Source organism: Dreissena polymorpha, chromosome 15, assembly GCF_020536995.1.
Source record: "Dreissena polymorpha isolate Duluth1 chromosome 15, UMN_Dpol_1.0, whole genome shotgun sequence".
In the NCBI taxonomy this organism is placed as follows: Eukaryota; Metazoa; Mollusca; class Bivalvia; order Myida; family Dreissenidae; genus Dreissena; species Dreissena polymorpha.
The window spans coordinates 50,830,670-50,847,531 of record NC_068369.1 but is presented as its reverse complement, the minus strand read 5'-3'; the positions used below and the strand labels follow the sequence as shown (position 1 = coordinate 50,847,531).

Sequence of the window (16,862 nt, the reverse complement as noted above, 5' to 3'; positions counted from 1 at the left end):
AAGAATTTAATTAAGTATAAATCATACAACTTTGACTTCATCTCCCTATTCAGTTGTATGACTTGAACCTTAGTAAATACAATATTGAAAAAATGTGTAATCTCAATTTTTAGCTCGGCTGTTTTCGGAGAAAACCCGAGGTATTGTCATAGCCAGCGTGTCCGTGTCGTCCGCAAAACCTTAACATTTTGTTAAGGTTTTGAACATTGGCTCTAAAATCAAAGTGTTTCAACCTACAACTTTGAAACTTCATATGTAGCTGCACCTTGATGAGTTATACATGCCACACCCATTTTTGGGTCACTAGGTCAAGGCCACTGTGACCTCTTAAAAAAACAAACAGAAACAAACAAACTGACAAGCTTTCATTTATTCAAAACTGCGCCCGCAGCCTAGCGTGGCACCCGTTATGCGGTGCTCTTGTTAAGAATTTGAAAGCAAGTAAACAACAACACATATTTCCTGTTTTTGTGAAATTCCCCAATTCAAAAGGACCCAGGCCCCACTCCCCAAAAAGGTGAGATTCAACTGCTGCAATTTGTTTTCATTCAGGGTCAGAAGCTTAATATTTATCAATATGGGGGCATAACTACAGTCATGAATGTTTTGTCAAACTGTTTCAGGGGTAAACGCAGGAGAAGGGCCAGTAAGAGACTGAATTGTAAGTACACAAAAATACAAGGTTTAATCAGCAATACTTCAATCATAGGCTTTAGAAATAAATTACACTTAAACGTTCCTAATCCAATACAACATGGTTAGGTGTCTATGTCAAAGAAGTCGGTAAGCCATGGGTTATTCTGCAACAAATTTTGTGGATTGCCTAATGTCTAGAAATGTGATGAAAAAGTTGAATAAAAATGGTCATTGCAGACGGGAATTCAAAACTCTAATGACTGTCTCTATTACAAATGCTTATCTGTGTGTTAATTCTTTTAAAAAATCTTACTTTTAGTTCTATTGCATGTAAATTGTAATTAACATACAACAATATGAAAACAGTTTTCTGTTCAATAATTAACAGATTTATTGTGATTATTGTCCCCTACTGGTTTCACCAGAGGGGACTTATGGTTTTCGCTCTGTGTGTCCGTCAGTCTGTCACACTTTTCTGGATCCTGCGATAACTTTGAAAGTTCTTCATATTTCATGAAACTTGAAACATGGACAGATGGCAATATGGAGATTATGCATGTCATTTCATTTTGTTCTTACGTCAAGAATTCTGGTTGCTATGGCAACAAATAGACTAGAAAAACTGCAGAAAATAGTGGATCCTGCACACTTTTCTGGATCCTGCGATAACTTTAAAAGTTCTTCATATGTTTTCATGAAACTCGAAACATGAAAAGATGGCAATATGGACATTATGCATGTCAATTCATTTTCTTCCTACGTCAAAAATTCTGGTTGCTATGGCAACAAATAAAAAAAATACAAAAAATTCTGACAATGGTGGAGCCGGTAGGGGACATATATTGCTTGGCAATAGTCTTGTTATTTGTAGTCTAATATGCTCTGATAACGAAGTTTGCAATTTGAATAAAATCTACCATTTAATCAATAATTCTTTAAAAACATAAAAAAATAAATAATTATGTAACTATTGGTTTGTGAATCTTGGAAACTCTTCCATTCAGGCAGTGGCCAAGTGGGTACCCCCGAGGATTCATCAGCCAGTAGCGGAGCGAAATCACGTCGGACGGAGGGTAGGTGATGGATTTTAATTACTTGACCCTTTACCACTCAGATACGAGTTTCAGCGCATTTGTAGTCCCTTAGAAAATTAACTTTAATTTAAGACCTTTTGTACTAGATTAAAGTTCTAAAGGCTTCATTTCCAAACCTCAGAAACTGATGAGCAGCAAACAGCATAATACCAGAACAGACTGTGAATTCCTCCAAGGCTGTTCTGATGTTATGCAGGTGGCATATAGCCATTTTCACTTTGCTTCTGGGTGGGAAAGGGTTAATGACTCAAAGGGATATTGATGCTATTTTATTCAATATAGAAAGAAACCTGATGTGTGATTTGTGAAGTTATTATGTGATTGTTATGTTTTGATTACTGGTAGGATGTTAATATCATAGCTATGAAGATTTATTATACCTCCACAAACGAAGTTTAGGGGGGTATATAGGAGTGAACTTGTCTGTCGGTCGGTCTGTCTGTCGGTCCGTATTAAGTGTCCGCTCTCTAATTCAAGTAGTTTTCATCTGATCTTCACCAAACTTGGTCAGAAGTTGTATCTACATGATGTCTAGGCCAGGTTTGAACATGGGCCTTGCCGGGTCAAAAACTAGGTTACGGGGTCACTTAGTGCGTTTTAAACATTCAGCATGTTGTCCACTCTCTTATTCAAGTAGTTTTCATCTGATCTTCACCAAACTTGGTCAGAAGTTTTATCTAGATGAATTGAAGGCCAAGTTCGAACATGGGCCATGCCAGATCAAAAACTAGGTCACAGGGTCACTTAGTACGTTTTACACATTGAGCATGGTGTTCGCTCTCTATTGCAAGTAGTTTAAATCCAATCTATACCACACTTGGTCAGAAGTTGTAACTAGATGATGTGTAGGTCAAGTTCGAACATGGGCCATGCCGGGTCAAAAACTAGGTCACGGGGTCACTTAGTGTGTTTTAAACCTCACCATGTTGTCCGCTCACTAATTCAAGTAGTTTTTATCCAATCTTCACACAAAATTGGTCACAAGTTGTATCTTGATAATGTCTAGGGCAAGTTTGAATATGGGTCATGCCGGGTCAAAAACAAGGTCACGGGGCCACTTAGTGGGTTTTAAACATCACAATGTTGTCCGCTCTCTAATTCAAGTTGTTTTCATCCAATCTTCACCAAACTTGGTCTGAAGTTGTATCTAGATGATATCTAGGAAAAGTTTGAACATGGGCCATTCCGGGCCTAAAACTAGGTCACGGGGTCACTAAGTGCGTTTTTTAAAATTCAGCATGGTGTCCGCTCTTTAATTCAAGTAGTTTACATCCGATCTTCACCAAACTTGGTCAGAAGTTTTATATAATGGAGTTGATCTTAAGGCCAAGTTAGAACATGGGCTTTTCTGGGTCAAAAACTAGGTCAAGGAGTCACTAAGTGCGTTTTAAAAATAAAATTGAGCATGGTGTCCACTGTTTTTTGTAAAGACGACATGCAAAATATTATGTGTCAATGCGGCATGTGGGGGTTTTCATCATGTCTGTGACAAAGCTCTAGTTTTATTTGCTATACTAAGTTGGCAAAATATATTAAAATGGAATGATTTTGTGACAAAAAAATGAATTAAAATTATTTCTATAAATGAACCATTGACTTATTCATTTTGCAGTGTTGTTTTTTTTCATTCAAAATTGGGTCTGGTAATCGGCCCCTTTCCCAATGGAAAAAGTATATATTTTTCCCAAATGGGAGTTAAAAATTCCCAATTTGGTATGGAAGGTTTCCAAGAAAAGTTAATTTTTTGGATCTCAATATTTTGTTCAACTCTCATCCATATAAGTTCAACCTTAGTTAATATAATTCTGAAAACACTTGCATTCTCAATTTTGAATCATTTTTAGCAAAAACAAAAACACAAATTTCCCAATTATTTAGTCAAATAACCTCAAATTTTATCAATCCAAAGGGCACCGGCCCCATTCCCAAAATGGTGAAAAAACAACACTCTTTTGCAAATTAAGTTACATGATCATCAGTAAAAATATTGATAAGACACTTATTAGCAGAAGCAAATGAAACAACTTAAAATTGGTATAGCTATTTGGGTAATTTACTAAAAATCAAATCTATATAGTATAAATCATGTATTTCGTGCTGTTGTCGCACATGTTTTGTTCATGTTACAGAGAGGGTAGCTGTAGTTGAGAGGAACTCTGCAGAGAATCAGCCGTCCCAGTCTGTACACGTTGTATGGGACGACCCCATCAGAAGGTAGCAATGGTATATATGAGTTTGTACACGTTGTATGGGACGCCCCATTAGAAGGTAACAATGGTATATATGAGTCTGTACACGTTGTATGGGACGACCCCATTAGAAGGTAACAATGGTATATATGAGTCTGTACACGTTGTATGGGACGACCCCATTAGAAGGTAACAATGGTATATATGAGTCTGTACATGTTGTATGGGACGACCCCATTAGAAGGTAAAAATGGTATATATGAGTCTGTACACGTTGTATGGGACGACCCCATTAGAAGGTAACAATGGTATATATGAGTCTGTACATGTGTATGGGATGACCCCATTAGAAGGTAACAATGGTATATATGAGTCTGTACATGTTGTATGGGACGACCCCATTAGAAGGTAACAATGGTATATGAGTCTGTACATGTTGTATGGGACGACCCCATTAGAAGGTAACAATGATATATATGAATCTGTACACGTTGTATGGGACGACCCCATTAGAAGGTAACAATGGTATATACGAGTCTGTACACGTTGTATGGGACGACCCCATTAGAAGGTAACAATGGTATATATAAGGCACGCTCTGCGAAAATGGGGCTTAATACACGTGAGTAAAGTATCATCTCATATTTGCCTGTGCAGTGCATGCAGGCTAATCATTTATATGGAAGTTTTCATTTAAAGGAAGTCTCATCTAAACATAAATCCACTTTAGGCAGTGTCGTCCCTGATTAGCCTGGATGTGGACTGCACAGGCTAATCTGGTGTGACACTTTAGACACATGCACTTAAGCCTGTTTTCCCAGGGCAAAGCTAATTTATTTTGAACTTATTTATTAATTTATTTCATTTTGCAGATTTTATATTTTTTAAGCCAATTTTGTGGGCACTTAATTTTGTGGATTTCAACTTTTACTTTACAAAAATTGTTTTCAAGAAATGTATTGCATACAGTTACAAGATAAGTATTGATACAAAGCATCAATTACGTCGGGAATTTCAGTGTAAAAGGCACTCAATGAAGTTACATGGAACGATTTTTTTCTATTGTAAATATTAATATATTTTCCGATTATTTTAAACAAAAAAGAAAAAGATACTGGTATAACCAATATGTATGATTTTGTGTTATAATATTTCCAAATATTTCATAGTTCATTTTATTATGCCCCCCTTCAAAGAAGAGGGGGTATATTGTTTTGCACATGCCGGTAGGTCTGTCCGTCCGTCCACCAGATGGTTTCTGGATGATAACTCAAGAACGCTTAGGCCAAGGATCATGAAACTTCATAGGTACATTGATCATGACTAGCAGATGACCCCTATTGATTTTGAGGTCACTAGGTCAAAGGTCAAGGTCACAGTGACTCGAAACAGTAAAATGGTTTCCGGATGATAACTCAAGAACGCTTACGCCTAGTATCATGAAACTTCATAGGTACATTGATCATGACTGGCAAATGACCCCTATTGATTTTCAGGTCACTAGGTCAAAAGTCAAGGTCATGGTGACTTGAAACAGTAAAATGGTTTCTGGATGATAACTCAAGAACGCTTACGCCTAGGATCATGAATCTTCATAGAAACATTGATGATGACTGGCAGATGATCCCTATTGATTTTCTGGTCACTAGGTCAAAGGTCAAGGTCACAGTGACTCGAAACAGTAAAATGGTTTCCTGATGATTACTCAAGAATAATTAGGCCTAGGATCTTGAAACTTGACAGGTACTTTGGTCATGACTGGCAGATGACCCCTATTGATTTTCAGGTCACTTGGTCAAAGGTCAAGGTCACAGTGACAAAAAACGTATTCACACAATGGCTACCACTACAACTGACAGTCTGTATGGGGGGCATGCATATTTTACAAACAGCCTTTGTTTACATTGGTTTCCTTTTTTTTGCAGTTTTCATTAATGGAACAGAACTGTGTAGGTTTTAAAAAATCTGCTTGATCTTGTAAGCATAATTTCATATTTTTTTCAACATCAAGAGGAGATGATTCTGAACTTATTCTTACGTTGCTCATTTACGATAGGATTTGAGTACTCATTGATATGAAAGCACTGTAAAAGTTTTAATGTGTTTACGAACCCCCCCCCCCCACCCTCTCAAACATATATTTCATGGGCTTAATAAAAACAAAATATGGTAACAATGAAACAGCATATTTATTTAAACTAAAATGTGTACATCAAAACAAAAAGTTAACATAGAACACAAATAAAATAATTTGATTCTACTGGGGCTCGAACCTTGGGCCTCTCACATGTGAACCGAGCGTGTAACCTCTACACTACGGAACCGCTTGAAAAATCATCTTCTAAGATGTTAATAAGCTATTAATAGTCGGTTTAAATGTAAACCCCGAAGTTTAAACCCTGGATAGTGAGCAGGGTTAAAGGTCCATACCACTGGCAACATACGGGTCAGGCCTGTGGCCTTGTATATGTGGTTCTTAAAAAAAAAAAAACCTTTAGGAGGACTTGATAGTAATGAGACTGGGGTGCTGTAATGGTGCTCCTCATTGATAAGCGGCTGCTTCCTTTATCAAAACTCATTATTACAATTAATAATACGTGTCACGTTTCGCGCTCTACAGCGCCTTTATTAGTAACTAGGTGGTTGCTAGGAAAGTGGAACAAAGAAATTTTGTTTTTATACAAAACCAGAAAGTTTCACCAGTTCGCGCATTTGCTCAGTCCCTGTGATCTTTTATTATTGCCCAGTCCCTGTGATCAGTTATTAATTAAAAGAATTAGCTTTGCATTTTTGGCAATAAATGTAGTAAATGTAATAGGCACAAATGCAGTACTTATTTACACTAATTTATACAAAAAATCACCACTTTGTAAGATATTCTGACAACAAAAATATATACATTGATCCGTAAAACAACTTCTCCCATAAGCGAAAAAAAACGTATTATGTACTAGTAGCCGCACTTAGTGCGACGCCAATAACTCTTTATTTTTCGGATATGCAATGGTCTATTGCCTTCATGCATTAATCTGCCAGGTTTTATTACTTTAATGATGAAAACACATGCTCGAAGGGTCACCAGTTGAGTTTAAACAGGGCCGAAATCTGGTTTAATAGGGCTGTACAATCCACTGTCTTTAATAATGGACAAATATCTGTATATGCTAAAATTAAGAGGCATGAACAATTATTTTGGCTATAAAAGGGGGTGTCCGAAATTTAGAGTGTCTGAAAACTTATAGTTATAACAGTTTCTCTGTTTGTAGTGCATTATATAATGGTAAAAAAAAGTGCAGCACTTAATTAACTAATTTAATCAAGCAATAAACACATGTTATGATAATTTGTTTGTCACTGTGCAGTGTTTTTGAATTTTCTAAATTTGGGACTGAAATCGACCCCATTCACAATCTCAAAAGGATCACATTATTTCCAAATCTCTAAAAATTGTATTTGAAGGTATTACAAAAAGAACAACACATTTTTGTTCAAATAATTGCAATAATTAGCTCATCTCAATATTCATCTCTATACATTGAACCTGAGTAGATAGTATTTAAGACAAGTTTATTCTCAATGTCAAAGTATTTGTGAGAAACAAATCTACATCAACAATTTTCAAAAAATTTGTTGAAAATAGTTCAACTTTCCCAATCCAGAGAATCCCGGCCATCTGTGCTAGCCAGCCCACAAAATATTTTATTTTGATTTCATAGAATGCTTTAGACTTATAGAGACACTGCCAAGTGTGTCTGTTTCCAGAGAAGAAAAGGTTGTTTTTTGGTCTTTGGTAGTGAACTACTTTCACGATTCTCAAGCAGTGAGATTGAAACTAAAAATGGGACATCACCATGAAGTGCAAACGTCTCTTGCACAATCCTGAGTAATTCTTCCGTGAACTTGGCCATGGGGATCAGAGTAGCATAAAATCTTACTTTTTTTGAACCACTTAATTCTTACTTTTACCCTACTCAGAAGCAAAGTGAAAATGGCCATGTGCAAACAGCATAAAACCAGCAAGTAACTCACAGTCTGTTCATGTTTTATGCTGTTTGCTGTTCATCAGTATCTAAGGCTTGTAAATGAGGCCTTTAAAACTTTAATCTAGTAAAAAAAAATCCAAAATTAAATTTAACTTTCTTAGGGACTACAAATGCATCAAAATACATGTTTAAGGGGTAAAGGGTCTAATTTGTGGCAAGCTTATTATTTTTTGTTAGTCCCCTACCGGTTTCACAGGAGGGGATTTATGGTTTGCGCTCTGTCCATCAGTCTGTCACACTTTTCTGGATCCTGCGATAACTCTAAAAGTTCTGAATATTTTTTTTGGAAACTTGAAACATGAATAGATGGAAATATGGACATTATGCATGTCATTTCATTTTCTTCATATGTCAAAAATTATGGTTTCTATGGCAACAAATAGACTAAAAATACTGCTGAAAATGGTGGTTTTCTGGATCCTGCGATAACTTTAAAAGTTCTTAATATTTTTCATGAAACTTGGAACATGGATAGATGGCAATATGGACATTATACACGTCATTTCAGTTTGTTCCTACGTCAAAAATTCTGGTTGCTATGGCAACAAATAGACTAGAAATACTGCTGGAAATGGCAGTTTTCTGGATCCTGCGATAACTCTAAATGTTCTTAATATTTTTCATGAAACTTGAAACATGGATAGATGGCAATATGGACATTATGCACGTTATTTCATTTTGTTCCTATGTTTAAAATTCTGGTTTCTATGGCAACAAATAGACTAGAAATACTGCTGAAAATGGTGGTTTTCTGGATCCTGCGATAACTTTAAAAGTTCTTAAATTTTTTCATGAAACTTAGAACATGGATAGATGGACACTATGCACGTCATTTCATTTTGTTCCTACGTCGAAAATTCTGGTTGCTATGGCAACAAAAAAAATAATTCTTACAATGGTGGAGAAGGTAGGGGACTTATATTGCTTGACAATAGTCTTGTTTAATTTGTGGCAAGTATACTAGTTTTTGGTTTAGTTTGTGGCAGGGCTCTTCTTTCAGTACTATGAAGTGAGCACATGCATTAAGCCCAGTTTCCCCAGAACAAGGCTCAAATTATCACGCTCTTGAGGTTGCTGTGGTGGAATGGATATGGTGTCCACCTAGCGACCGGAAGGTCACAAGTTCGATCCCCACTGTGGGAGTGTTGTAGGCCCTGATTCTACTCCCAGGAAAAGAGACACGAAAACATTTCAATAAGCCTGTGACAATAAGCTTTCGATGCAGTCGAGCTAAAATAAATAGGTTAAAACTTATTTATCCTGCCAATACGAATGGATTTCAGGTCGGAGCAAGAGAAGCTAGCCCACCAGCTAGCCCGCGCAAACAGCCCAACACAGGATGTTCCAGATGATTTCCATGAACAGGCAGCGCAGTTCTCGGAAACAGACGACGATGATGAGGAACCCAAACTGCCTGTTTTCCAGGCACATGTGCAGGTTAGTTGTGTGGGGCATTTGGTAGGGAAAGGTCTGGAAAAGAGACTTTACTGACCTTTATGTGGGAAAAAGTTACTGCTTACGTTAAAGCCTGGCTCTGGGAAAACTGTGCTAAATGCTTGTTGGTAAAGTGTTGTCTCAGTTAAGCCTGTGCAGGCTAATCAGGAACGACTCTTTCTGTCTTAACTTGATGGGGGCCCACCACTATAGTGGGGGACATATTGTTGAGCAATGAAGCTTTTGGTCACTAAATCTTTGATTTAACTCAAATTATAAGGTATATCAAGTATTATTGATTGTCAACCAACACAAAACACACAAATCTAGCTATACTCCAAAGTCTATCAACAACAGGTAATTCTCGGCTTCACAAAGTCTAATAAGTTAATCCACGGAGCGTATATTTTCATCTAGAGTCCGTGGTTTAACTTTAAGTTTGTTCTCAATTAGTTATCTCCAGCAAGTTTTATGTCAACAGTCATGTATAAGATCAAACCAATACTGATCATTAACAAGGTTTTATCTCTAGTAACTATGCAACCAGTCATGTGGCAGGGAGGATAAGATTAAACCATACTCACTCCTATGCCGTACCATTTGGGTCAAAAGTACAAATACGCCAACAGCTAAAAAATGATATCACTGCGGTGACAAAATTGTAACCGCGGTGACGATTTGTCACTGCGGTAACAATTTTGTCACTGCGGTGATATCTATTTTGTCACTACTCACAGCAGTGACAAATTATGACTGTTGGTATATGCTTATGCCTGCTGTTACATTTATTTGTTTGGGTCAGTCTTCAACCAATCATTTTCCACATAACAAACCGAATCTCACATATCAAAATCATGTCAACCTTTATTTTGTTGTCGAGTGTGGTCTACAAATGTATAATTACTCATACATGGATCTTTAAAACAAAAAACAAAATAATAAATAAAAACTTGATAATTTAAGTTGATATAGATTTATTCTTGGTAAACAAGCAACTTTTTAAAGTTTTTTTAGTTTTATAGAGATTGCCAGCTGTTTGTCACACTTATCGGTTTGAGTAAATAAATGGCTTGTGAATCGTACATTTAATTTGTTAAATTACACTTATTGGCATATCATCTGCTTTATCGCAATTAGATCATAGGGAATCCATTGTTAAAGACTTGTGCTATTAATCCGTTATCGCTTGTTTAACGGTCCACTGCCTACACAGTATACCCGGTTTTATGACACTTAGCTGTAAAAACACGTACAGACGTTAAGGCAACGGAAAATAATAAGGTTTCTGAAATTGTCACCTAGATACGGTAATTAATTCTTTATGAAGATTTAATTATATAAACATAAAGTGACAATTCTTTAGTCACAACGAATAAAGCTTCAATTAAAATATTCGCATATTTGCCGTTTTGAAAGACATTTCATAGGTCAGTTTGATTTAGCTCTTATCAAGCTCTTTGGGTCAGACAAAGTACCGGTATCACTGCAGTTACAAATATATCATCGCAGTGATAAATTTATTACCGCAGTGACAAAATTGTCTATTTTTAGCTGTTGGCGTATATGTACTTTTGACCCAAAGGGTATGTCATACACTCCAGTTGACCAACTGGTTTATGTATGCATACAATGAGGTACAATCTCAACTCAAGGAATGTGTTCAATCAATAAAGAAACAAGGGTCACTTGATAAAATGGGTTTAAAGGAAAATCGTTTATCGCTGACCTGCTTAAATTTGTTGAAAGGCCAATATTGGTTTTAAAGCTAGTGTTTGAATGTTGATTGTAAACCAAAGAAGAGATATTTGTACAAACTCATAAAATTTCGAGAATAAGTTACAAATAACATAAGTTAGACAACCAATAAAGTATGATAAGCTTTTTAATATTTGTAACACGCAGATACACCGACAAATGGTGTAAATGTAATGCCATAACAACAATTATGATGATTATGAAAACTTCATATAGTGTCACACATAACAACATCATATAAGGTTAGCATACATCTCCTACATGGTTGATACTGTTTGGTGTGTCCCGTAATACTGTATAGAAACAAAAAAAGCTTGTCAGTTTCAGATATCCCAGTGTTAAAGGGACCTTTTCACAGATTTTGGCTGGTATTGAAGTTTGTCATTAAATTCTTAATATTGATAAATGTCAACATTGGATCTTAAAAGCTCAAGTAAAAAACAAGAATAAAATTAAAGAAAGAAAAAAAAGTAACCCTCCATTGGGCTGGAACCACTTATTTCTGGAGAAAAAGTGTAACGCTTAGACCACTAGGCCATCAGTGCTCATACAATTAGCGTTGTATTTTATACTTTATATAAGCAATCCTCGTAGTGACACAAAATATAGCGACAACAGAACTCATTAATTTATTCAATCATTTCGCATTGCAACGCTTTATAATTTTCAGGTTTTTAAATAGTCAAAGATAATTATTATGGATATTTTAGAGCATATTAAATGTTCAGTATTACTGTTTCCTCAATAATATCATAACTACAAAGAAAATATGTGAATCTGAAACAACTTTTTTTAATTTTGCTTATTTACCAAAACATGAAAAGGTCCCTTTAAGTGAAGGGCTACTTGTCTTGACAGTCCGAGTCTCATATGTTTTCTTGTTTTAATTTTCATTGACTTTTGATAAAAATCATGTGAATTCTTTTTGTTTTGAGTTGTTACGGATGTAACATGTAATTAAACATAAATCTGTTCATCTGTTATAAATACTCGTTAATTAAGCAGATAAATGAGAAAAGTCTATTTTTTAAGACAGTGTTGTTTTTTATCATATTTGGGTTGAAATTTGATCCCATTCCCAAACGCTAAAAGTATATATTCTTCCCAAATACCTCCCTAAAATTCCCAAAAGAAGGTTGCAAAAAGAAAAATATATTTAAAAAACAAAATGCAATTTTTACTATGTTCACCTATTCTTTTTCAGAAGTTTAACCTAAGTTAATATATTATTAAAACACTATAATATTCTCAATTTTAAGCTCGGCGTTTTCGGATAAAACCCGAGGTATTGTCATAGCCAGCTCGTCGTGACGTCCGCGTTGTGCTTAACCTTAACGTTTTGTTAAGGTTTTGAACATTGGCTCTAAAATCAAATTGCTTCCGCCTAAAACTTTGAAACTTCATATGTAGATGCACCTTGATGAGTTCTACAGGCCACACCCATGTTTGGGTCACTAGGTCAAAGGTCTAGGTCACTTTGACCTAAAAAAAATAAAAATATTCTGACAAGCTTCCATTTATTCAAAACTGCACCTGTAGCCGAGCGTGGCACCTGTTATGCCGTGCTCTTGTACCGTATCTGTTTGCAAAAAAAAAACACAATTCCAAGGTCCCAATTGTAGTCAGAACTACCCAATTACATCAATCCCAAGCTCCCAGGCCCCATTCCCAAAATGAAGAGAGAGAAAACACTGTAAATCCTTGATAAATATTCAATCCCATTTAATGCTGTCATTTTCAGGCCGAAGAAGCCCAAACTCCTAAGCAGCCCAAATCCACAACAGGGAAAACACCAACACCGGATCCGCCCTCAATTGGTAGGCATGTAGAATGATACATCCCACAATAAAGTAGAAAAGGGTTAACAGGATAACCAGGGAAAGTTTAGAAGGGTAAATGGATAACCATGGATAGTTTAGAAGGGTAAACAGATAACAATCGATAGATTGTAAACAGGATAATCATCGATAGTTATGGCTTTTGTAAATGGGATAACCATGGATAGTTTAGAAGTGTTAAACAGGATAAACATGGATAGTTTAGAAGGGTAAACAGGATAATCATGGATTGTTTATAAGGGTAAATGAGATAACTATGGATAGTTAAGAAGGGTAAACAGTATAATGATGGATAGTTTAGAATGGTAAACAGGATAATTATGGATATTTTAGAAGGGTAAACAGGATAATAATGGAAAATTTAGAAGGGTAAACATGATAATCCTGGATAGTTTAGAAGGCTTAACAGGATAATCATGGATAGTATAGAAGGGTAAATGGGATAACCATTGATAGTTTAGAAGGGTAAACAGTATAATGATGGATAGTTTAGAAGGGTAAACATGATAATAATGGATATTTTAGAAGGGTAAACAGGATAATCATGGATAGTTTAGAAGGGTAAATGGTATAACCATGGATAGTTTAGAAGGGTAAATGGGATAACCAAGGATAGTTTAGAAGGCTAAATGGGATAATCATGGACAGTTTAGACTTTTGTAAATGGAATAACCATTGGCAGTTTAGAAGGGCAAACAGGATAATCATGGATAGTTTAGAAGGGTTAACAGGATAATGATGGATGTCCATCTGTCTGATGACAAAAACTTGTCAACATGCAGCGTTGAAATTGCAGGCTTTGTTACTTTTGATATGAAGTAGGGCATATGCAAAATTATAATCCTATATTAAACATTACCTTAAGTTAGTCCCCTTTTATGCCTAGTCCCCTTGTTATGTCATTCAAATTGCTCAAGTGCATATAGTGTAACCCATGCGTGTTTGTTTGTGTGTTTGTTAAGGCCCGGTCACACTGAGGTAACGGACAAGAAACGGGCATAAAATCATTTTATCCGTTCGTGTCTGTTCTTATCCGTTTAATGTCCGTTTCATGTCCTGCGAATCCGCTCTTTGTTCGGCAATGTCCGGTGACATCAGTTCCATCCGTTGGGAATTTTTGAGCATGTTCAAAATTTTCCACCGGATAAAACGGACAGAGATCTCCGTTTGATGTGCGGTCTTCATACGTTAGTTTAGGGTTTGTTCGGAACTCGTGCGTTACACCTCCTGTATGTATCTGGTTTATGTCCGTTAATGTCTGGTTGTCCTGGTCCTAACGCATGTTCAACAGGTAATAACGGACAGCTAACGTATACAAAATTGCGAGAAGTGTGGCGGAACAAAACTGTTGACCAACATTTAACCGTAATTAACCTGTGGGTTGAAGTATCATTTCATTTTGGTACGCCTTGTGAGAAGGACATGTGCAATGGAGTGTCGTGCTCGCATTCAATTAGAGTGTCAAGCCGCCCTCCTACAGGCCCAGATTGGCCTTTTGAATGCTAATCTGGCCATGCATCGTCTTGCTCAAAAGAGAGCAATGAGACGGAGGCAGCGCAGATGGTGGATCAGGGCTTGGCTGGGTTCCGAGCGGAGGCGTCAGTTCGGTCTGTATGACCAACTTATGGTCAAACTACGGTACGACGAGAGGACCAACGTGCATTCATCAACTTCATGTAAATGCCACCCGAGATGTTCGATGAGATTCTCGCACGAGTGGGCCTAAGGATAACCAAACAGCGCAACAACTACAGACTTCCAATTTAACCAGGGATGAAGCTAACAATTTCGCTGCGGCATCTTGTGTCTGGTTCAAAGTCCGTGATATGCGTTTCGACTGGAGGGTACCCCACTACACTATTTCTCTTCTTGTGCCAGAAGTAAGTACCGCTTAATTTACTATAGTGCTAAAATTAATTTTAAAAGGCTTCTGTTAGTCATTTTAATATATTTATATACTTTAATGTCTACTTCTATCATCATTTTATATTAATTGCATTGTGTTAAGTTATTGGTATAGGATAAAAGGCAAATAGATTAGTGCGCATTCTACTCCTAAATTGTATAACACCATTAGTACTGTCTTGTGCGCATATTTTGAAATGCACACGGTTATATGCACCGTTTATCAAGTAGTATATTTTTACCTAATCATCCACTCGCTAAAGGTCATGGATTATCTACTGTGTCATACACCTATAATCCACGCTAGCCTTTACACGTCAGGTGTGTAGAGCAGTCGTAGATGAGTATGCTTACGAGGTGATGCCGTTGCCAACAACAGCTGCCGATTGGACGCGAATAGCTGACGGATTCAGGGACAGCCGGAATTTCCCCCATACGCTTGGTGCTATTGATGGCAAACATATTGCCTGCAAATGTCCACCAAGATCCGGGTCTACGTGTTATAACTACAAGAAGTACTTCTCCGTTGTCCTGCTAGCTCTGGTGGATTCTGACTACAAGTTGGCCTGGGCTGACATTGGAAGCCGTGGTGCTGCATCTGATGCACAGTTGTGGAACGAGTCAGACCTCACGGCAGCAGCTGATAACGGAGACCTTGACCTGCCAGAACCTGATGCTTTGCCACATGATACTGAGGGTGTACCCTACTCTTTCATCAGAAAGAAAATATAAAAGTGTTCGACCGGCCAAGATTTATTTATTTTATTTTTTGCGTAAGTGTTCATAAACATTCATGATAAAGAAACAAACAAGCATATGCATTTAAAAAAAGGAAAAAACAATTATGATACTTAAAAATATTATAAATAAAGCATGACATAAAATGACAGTTTTTGTACGTTGGTGTTCGGTACTTTTCCATTTCTCTTACGTTGGAAGAAAGTTTTGTCCGGTACTAATGCGCTACACTGCCGTTTTATCCGGTAGAAGTCCGTTACTCGCACGGTAATATCCATAAGCTGACCGATAATTATCCAGTACATATCCGTTAAATGTATGTTTTTTTCCATTGCATCATCGGTTCTTGTGCGGTCATTGTGTGTTTCCAACGCTTCACACACTGATTTCGAGCGTCTCGAGCGGCAGACCAGGTAAATTTTATCACCGGATAACCAAAATCTTCATATTTTGTCCGTTTTCTCTCCGTTACATATTCGTTAGTCGGTCTGACGTAAATGATGGCATTTCCAAATAAGTTAAAGCAATTTATTATCATACTAACATTATGTATTGCCTATTACAACCGATTCGCTCGCTTCAATGTCAAGGTTATAGTGGACACTTGAAATGTTTGCATGTATGTTTCTTTTTACAACTTTGCTAGGTATTAAAACATGCAGCGTTGTTGATTATTTGTAAATATTATGACAAGCTCTAGTAAAGGAACGTTATGTACAACATTATTTTGATCGGAGTTATATTGTTTTTTGCCTGTCTGTCTGTCATTGTATGTGTCTGTCTGTCATTTTATGTGTCTGTCTTTCATTGTATGTGTGTGTCTGCCCCAAAACTTTCACCTTGGTCATAACTTTTGCAATATTGAAGATAGCACTTGATATTTGGCATGCATGTGTATCTCATGGAGCTGCACATTTTGAATGGTGAAAGGTCAACGTCAAAGTCATCTTTCAAGGTCAAAGGTCAATTATATGGCTTCAAAGCGGCACAGTAAGGGGCATTGTGTTTCACAAACACGTCAGCTCTTGTTTTCAGCATTCGGTGATAAATGTTTGGTAAATTGTCTTTTTAGCAATGTATGAGCAGACCTTTTTGAAAATATCCGATATCTGAAAATATAATATCATGCATGTGAGTAAGGTAGCATTCCAGATAAGTCCGTGCTGTCTGCACAGGTTAATCAGGAACGAAACTTTGCGTTTTCATGGAATATTTTGTTAGTATGAAGTG

At 36.7% G+C, this 16,862-nt stretch overlaps 1 long non-coding RNA gene across 1 annotated transcript; it reads left to right on the top strand.

Annotated features, from left to right (window-relative positions):
- The first annotated feature begins 620 nt into the window (after nt 1-620).
- LOC127859545 (uncharacterized) lies at nt 621-15,121 on the top strand. Its single transcript, XR_008039437.1, has 5 exons — nt 621-661; nt 1,641-1,709; nt 3,860-3,944; nt 9,246-9,399; nt 12,893-15,121. It is a non-coding gene; the product is annotated as an uncharacterized LOC127859545 (long non-coding RNA).
- The last annotated feature ends 1,741 nt before the right edge of the window (nt 15,122-16,862 follow it).